General features: G+C 41.7%; 1 pseudogene; it reads right to left on the bottom strand.

The window, feature by feature from the left end:
* Positions 1 to 203: 203 nt before the first annotated feature.
* LOC108512644 (E3 ubiquitin-protein ligase UHRF2 pseudogene) lies at positions 204 to 2,599 on the bottom strand (annotated as a pseudogene).
* Between the last annotated feature and the right edge of the window lie 5,037 nt (positions 2,600 to 7,636).

The raw sequence follows: 7,636 nt of genomic DNA on the forward strand, positions 1-7,636 counted from the left end.
AAAACTAGTTGTTACAGTAACTACCTTTAGATATTTAAAAGACAGTTGAGAAATGGGCCTCTTACTACACACACAAGATGATGGCTATGTGGGAAAGAGAAATAGCTGCTTCAGAACATGGGAGATACTGTCCACCATTCCATTTTAGATTCTTTATTGTCCAAAAACCCACCATGAACAACAGAGTGAAAGCAGACAGATCATCATCCTTTGCTATAGCCAGGGAAGAAAAGGTCTAGTAGAGTCTGCAGAATCTCATGGGGAATTATGATGTAATTCTGGCCAAGATCATTCCAGTAAGCAGGGCAGGAGAAAACCTGTGCCTTAAAGGAGAGCTGTAGGCAATCTTTACAGACGTTGTGGAAGCACTCCGTTGTCACAGGCTGGTAAACTAGCTTCTGGCAGCAAACACACATAAAAGAATGTTCCAATTTTTTCAGAAAATGTGGTCCTTCTACAAGATATGTAAGCATTTCATCCCACAGCTTCTGGTTTTGACAGTCTTCTCTGATGAGATGTTGCTGTTGAGGAGTTAGTTGAAAAGTCTCGATTGCTTCTGCTGAATCTGATGCTTTGTATACTTTGGAGCACTTAGACATCTGAAATCAGCCTTTTTGTGGTTCCACTGGCCTGCTTCTTTGACTCTCCTTTAGTCTTCTTCCTTTCTTTATCTGAAGGGTAACCTGCTGGATACTGTAAATGTAGACATAATCTCCTTAACCATTCTATTCCTTCAGAGGTACAAGGAGCAGGTTCAACATCATCTCTTCTTAAAAGATAGTGCCAAATCAAGAATCCATGGCTTGATGAAATCTCTGGCCAGTATTTCACTACCTTATAAATGCCATCATGTCTGTTGCCTTCTTCGGGAGTATATTTGATGATCTTCCTCCCTTTAAAACTGCATATCACTCTGATTGGCTTGCCAGTTCTCAAATTCTAAGACTCTGCTCCAATTCTATCACCCAATGGAGCATCACAGTTTAGGGCCAATGCCCTGTTCGTGTTTGTTAATGTTTGATCATCTGAAGGTGTGCCAATTCTTTTATTACCAGCAAGCTTTTTACTACCACTTCCAGCGTACAAGAACTCATCACCTCAGTCAACTTTATCTGCAAATCCACCAGCCAAGACAAGAGAATAAGCCCCATCATTACTTCGACCATGAAGTCCACCAACATGGGGTCTGTGAACACCTACTTTACTCACTTGAACTCTAAATCTCCAAGTTGATCCAACAGGAATAGGTCCATAATGATTAGAAGAGACAATAGTACATTCTCTCATATGACCAACACAAGTCAGTCTCTTACACCAATCTCTCTGGCTTTCAGTACTAGTGGATGGCATCTTTGCTTTCTTTTCGTGCATCTTGAGTCTTTCACCAGCCTTTACAACTTAACTGGAATCAGTTACAGGAAGAACAATACCAGTATTCCTCTTCTGGGACCTTATCCAAAGGTGTATTCAAGCAGTAAATATGATAAGCCACATTACATTCATCACATAGAAACTGTATGTTGGGTTCATGTTTCCCACCACATACAAGAAAGAAGCAAGAATGGCATTTCTTATCTGGGTCTCCAGCACATAGGTCACATTCAGGGTTATTTCTCCTTAAAAACTTTACATCTGCGAACAAAAGAGGATGGGCTCCAGGTTTCTCAATCTTGAAGATTTCATCTACAGATACTATCTTGCACTCATTTAATGTTCCTTCAGAACCCTCCCCTCCCCACCTAGGAAAATTTTCACACGAAGTTCTTTTTTGGTCCTAGAGATTGCCTTCAATGTGGTAATTTCTGCATCAAACCAGAATCCTCTTTGTCTAGGACTTCCTATGTTATAATTAACCATTACCACATCACCAATATTTAGTTCCTTTCATTTCAAAATGGTTCTAGCTTGTGGTCTAAGGTCCTTGATATTCATTTCTAGAGTACCACTTTCTGGGTATTCATCGTACTGGATATGGCAAATAATGTCTTCATCAGCAGCGACAGAGTCTGAATTAGATGTAGAGAGTACATTGTCCAATTTATTTATGTTTTCTTTGATTTATGATTTATATTTCCATTAGTCCTTTTACAAGAACTGCCATTCTTCAGTGGAGTTTTGCCACGTGACTGTCCATCAGAAGCTCTAGTAATGCTATGTATGTGTGCTTCAAACCAAGCACCAAGGCCGACAGCTCTGGCATCCACCAATTCATTTACCTTATGTAGTTCGAAGCTAGGATCAATAAGATGGACATGAGCTGTTGTAGATGGCTGACTGGAAGGTCCCACCCTTGGAGCTTTCTTGGCTTTAGGTGGACTATCAGAACAGGGTTTAACCTCAATCTGCGTAGATGTTCCAGGAAGATGATTAGGGTCTGGATAACTAGCAGCTGAATTATATCATTCAGTCCAACATCCTAGTCAAATAAGGTATATCCATTTTCAAACTGTTTAGTCTGGTAGAAGAGGTGCTGGCACTCAGGCCGCACGTTGAACAGTGCCTACATCTGCTCGCACTGCTCCTCAATCATCGCTTTGTGAGACATGTTCTCAAAGGTACACGTCTTGGAGCCGTCGATGATGCGAACCTGGATCCACATCTTGGCACTGGGAGAGGAGCTGGTCCCATTTGTCTCCCCCTGTGCTCAAGGCGCTGCACCCTGCCCCGTCCACGCTGCTTAGCCTGTGGCTTCGGCCCTCCGCGGCAGGCAGGTGAGCGCACACACTGGACCCACCCGGAATGACGCAGGACCCAACAGGAGGTGGCAACACTCAGTCCGCGTGCCAGGCCACCGAGCTGAGAGATAACCGGAACCACTCTCTGTTGCCTCAGGCAACGGGCTGATTCATGGAGTGCTCAGTGGTCTAAGTTCTCTGCTCAGCCCCAGGGGGATGGGGACCAATATAGGTGGGGCTTGACTGGGCAGGTCTGCCCAAAGGTCCCCCAAGGGAAGGCAGAAGCACCAGTACTGAGGGAGAATCTAGTGGGTGGCCACCAAGCACTCAGAGCTGTGCCTGGGTGTGGAGCTGGGAAACCTCAGACCCAAGTTCTCTGGATGAGGATGGGTGCTGACCTAAATTCTTAATCCAGAAGTGTGGGTACTTCAGATTCCTGGATATCTGCCTGGAGGTGGAGCAGAGAGGGCCTCCCTACACCTGGATCTCTGCACAGAAAGGGTGGGGCAACTCAGGCTACCAATATGGACAAGAAGATGCCTTGAATGCCTGGAGATATACCTTGGCCTGGAGCAGAGGGGGGCGTCCCTGCACCAGGATCTCTGCACAGAAAGTGTGGGGTGGGTCAGGATGCTGATCCAGGTGAGCAGGCGCTCTGAATGCCTAGAGATCTACCTGTGTGTGGAATGGAGAGAGTCCTACTTCACCATGATTTATGCCCAGGAAGAATAGGGTAGCTCAGGCTGCTGAACCAGATGCCTGGAGATCTGCCTGGTCGTGAATTGGAGAGAGCTCCCCATACCATGATCTCTGCACAGGAAGCGTGGAGCAATTCAGGCTGCTAGTCCAGGTGAGCAGGTGCTCCAAATGCCTGGAGATCTGCCTGTGTATGGACTTAGAGGATTCTACTGTACCACAATCTATGCACAAGAAGAGTGTGGCAGCTGAAGCTGCTGATCCAGACAAGGAGATTCTCCAAATACCTGGAGACCTGCCTGTGTATGGAGCTTAGAGGGCCCTACTGCACCACAATCTATGTCTATGTCAATGAAGGGTGGGACAACTCAGGCTGCTGATCCAGGCAAGTCAGTGCTCCAAATACCTGGATTTCTTCCTGAGGGTGGGGTAGAGAGGGCCTTGTTGTACCATAATCTCAGAGGAGTAGGCTGGGGCACCCAGCAGTAGCACATGCAGACCAGTTCCAGGTTGCCAGCCTGGGCCTAGCTGCAAGACTTATTGCCCAGGGGAAACCACAGCTGTAGCAGCTCTTCTCCTCCCCTAAGGCTGCCACAGGGGAGAGCACCCTTCCAGTGCCTACTGCTGAGGCACTTTCCTCAGTTCTGGCTTTGGAGGCCTGTACCACACTCCAGAGCAGGTGTTCCAATCTCTGGCCTGAGACTAAAAGGCCTGCATGACCATGCAGCTGCATCACCAAAGAATGGATTACTTTGTATGTATCCAGATTAAAAATGGCATCCTTTTCTTAGTACAGGGTCTAAGAAAATGTCGGCAGCTTTTCCTGGTGTCTTTCTCTCACAACATCTCCAAGCCTGTCTCCAAGTTAGCGCCAGGGCTTGGGAGAAACAGTATGCTCAGTAGGCCTGGGTTGCTCAGGTCCCCACTGGAAAGGTGAGTCACAGAGAGCAGCTCTCTTCCTCTTTCACATACTCGGGTTTCACTCACTTTTATCAGCTGGGCACCATCATGGAGGCTGTTTGTCCATGTTCTCCTCTCTTGGGTCTTGCGTGTCCTTCACAGTTCTGGTAGATTCCTATTTTCCTTCTTGAATTAAAGCTCATGGAGTTTATCTTCATGCACTATTTTACTATTTCCAAGTGGCTAAAGCATGCTAAAAGCCTCTAATCTGCTTTGGAAAAACATCTGTGATTTCTTTTAAAGGCCCCTTGATTCCTCTAAACCATGGTTTCCTTGTCAGCATGATGGAGTCAATATCATTAGCTCTGCCTGCCTCTTTTTGGTGACCAAATAATGTAAGGAACATACAAGTCCCAGTTTGAGGTATTCTTAGAACAGTAAAGTTCTGGTTAGCCCTTCTGAATGTGTGTCATTTGTGTTCATTTTTTCAAAAAGCCAACTTTTAGTTTCATTTTTTTGTTTTATTTTAGTATCAATTTAATTTATTTCTGCTCTGATCTTTGTCATGTCTTCTACTAATTTTGAGTTTAGTTTATCCTTGCTTTTCTAGTTCTTTAGGTGCGTTGTTAGATTTTTTATTTGAAATCTCTTCACTCTTTTGATGTAGGCATTTATTTCTCTAAACTTCCCTTTTAGTACTACTGCTTTTGCTGTATTCTATAGATTTTGCTATGTTGTGTTTCCGTTTTCATTTGTTTCAAGAGAATGTTAACTTTGATGTTTCTTTGTTTATTTACCTGCTGGATGAATTGTCCATTACTGAGATTGGGCTATTGGTATCTCCTATTATTATTTTTTTGTATTTCTCCCTTTAAATTTATTGTTTGTCTTATATAATTGGGTGCTCCAGTGATAGGTGTATATATATTTACAATTGATATATCCTCTTGTTGAATTGATTTGTTTATCATTTAACCTTCTTGGTTTCTATTTATAGTTTTTGACTTGAAGTCTCTTTTATCTAAGCACAGCTAGTCATGTTCCTTTTTGGTTTCCATATGCATGGAATATCTGTTTCCATTGCTTCATTTTCAGTCTTTATGTATCTTTTAGGTGAAGTGAGTTTCCTATAAGCAGTATATCATTGAGTCTTGTTTCTCTAGCTGTTTAGCCACTCTGTCTTTTATTGGAGAATTTAGTCCATTTACATCCAAAGTTATTTTTGATATGCAAATTCTACTAATACCATCTTGTTCCTTGTTTTCTGGTTGTATTATAACTCTTTCGTAAGAGTAATGTTTCCCTTTCATGAAAAGTTATTTTACTGGGTGGTATGTTTTAATTATTTCCTTTTATTTTTTGGTGTATCTAAAGCAAGTTTCTGCTTTGTGGTTAACATCGTACTTAAAAAATGTCTTATGGATGTAGCAAGTTATTCTAAACAGATAAGAACTTAATTTTAATTACAGACAAAAGAATAGGAAGAAGCAAACAAAGGAAAACTAAAAAAAACACTGTATTCTAACTTCATCCTTATCACATTTTGACTTTTTATTGCCTCAATCTACATCTAGTATTTACACTTTCCAGTGAATTTTTTATCTTTGAGTGTTTTCTTTTGCATGTTACCATTCTTTTCTTTTCTTTTTAAAATTACACATTAAGTTCTGGGATACATGTGCAGGATGTGCAGGTTTGTTACATGGGTATCATGGTGGTTTGCTGCACCTATCAACCCATCATGTACATTACGTATTTCTCCTAATGCTATCCCACCCCTAGCCCCTCACCCCCCGACAGGCCACGGTGTGTGATGTTCCCCTCCCTGTGTCCATATGTTCTCATTGTTCAGCTCCCATTTATGAGTGAGAACATGTGGTGTTTGGTTTTCTGTTCCTGTGTTAGTTTGCTGAGAATGATGGTTTCCAGCTTCATCCATGTCCCTGCAAAGTACATGACCTCATCATTTTTCATGTCTGCATAGTGTTCCATGGTGTATGCATGCCACATTTTCTTTATCCAGTCTATCATTGATGGGCATTTGGGTTGGTTCCAAGTCTTTGCTCTTGTGAACAGTGCTGCAGTAAACATACATGTGCATGTGTCTTTATTGTAGAATGATTTATAATCCTTTGGGTATGTACCCAGTAATGGGGTTGCTAGGTCAAATGGTATTTCTGGTTCTTGATCCTTGAGGAATCACCACACTGTCTTCCACAATGGTTGAACTAATTTACACTCCCAAAAACAGTGTAAAAGCATTCCTATTTCTCCACATCCTCTCCACAGCATCTGTTGTTTCCTGACTTTTTAATGATCACCATTCTAACTGGTGTGAGATGGTATCTCCTTGTGGTTTTTTATTTGCATTTCTCTAATGAACAGTGATGATGAGCATTTTTTCATATGTTTGTTGGCTGCATAAATGTCTTCTTTTGAGAAGTGTCTGTTAATATCTTTTGCCCACTTTTTGATGGGGTTGTTGTTTTTTTCTGCTAAATTTGTTTAAGTTCTTTGTAGATTCTGGATATTAGCTCTTTGTCAGATGGATAGATTGCAAAAATTTTCTCCCATTCTGTAGGTTGCCTGTTCACTCTGATGCTAGATTGTTTTGCTGTGCAGAAGCTCTTTAGTTTTATTAGATTGTATTTGTCAATTTTGGTTTTTGTCACCATTGCTTTTGGTGTTTTAGTCATGAAGTCTTTGTCCATGCCTTTGTTCTGAATGGTATTGCCTAGGTTTTCTTCTAGGATTTTTTTGGTTTTACATCTTCCATTTAAGTCTTTAATCTATCTTGAGTTAATTTTTGTATAAAGTGTAAGGAAGGGATCCAGTTTCAGTTTTCTGCATATAGCTAGCCAGCTTACTTAACACCATTTATTAAATGGGGAATCCTTTCCCCGTTGCTTGTTTTTGTCAGGTTTGTCAAAGATCAGATGGTTGTATATGGTGGCATTATTTCTGAGGCCTCTGTTCTGTTCCATTAGTCTATATATCTGTTCTGGTACCAGTACCATGCTGTTTTGGTTACTGTAGACTTGTAGTATAGTTTGAAGTCAGGTAGCATCATGCCTCCAGCTTTGTTCTTTTTGCTTAGGATTTTCTTGGTATATGGGCCCTTTTTTGGTTCCATATGAAATTTAAAGTAGTATTTTCTAATTCTGTGAAGAAAGTCATTGGTAGCTTGATGAGGATAGCATTGAATCAATAAATTATTTTGGTCAGTATGGCCATTTTCACGATATTGATTCTTCCTATCCATGACCATGGAATGTTTTTTTCCATTTGTTTGTGTCCTCTCTTATTTCCTTGAGCAGTGGTTTGTAGTTCTCCTTGAAGAGATCCTTCACATTCCTTGTAAGTTG

The sequence above is a fragment of the Rhinopithecus bieti genome, unplaced genomic scaffold (genome assembly GCF_001698545.2).
Source record: "Rhinopithecus bieti isolate Rb0 unplaced genomic scaffold, ASM169854v2 scaffold_31355, whole genome shotgun sequence".
In the NCBI taxonomy this organism is placed as follows: Eukaryota; Metazoa; Chordata; class Mammalia; order Primates; family Cercopithecidae; genus Rhinopithecus; species Rhinopithecus bieti.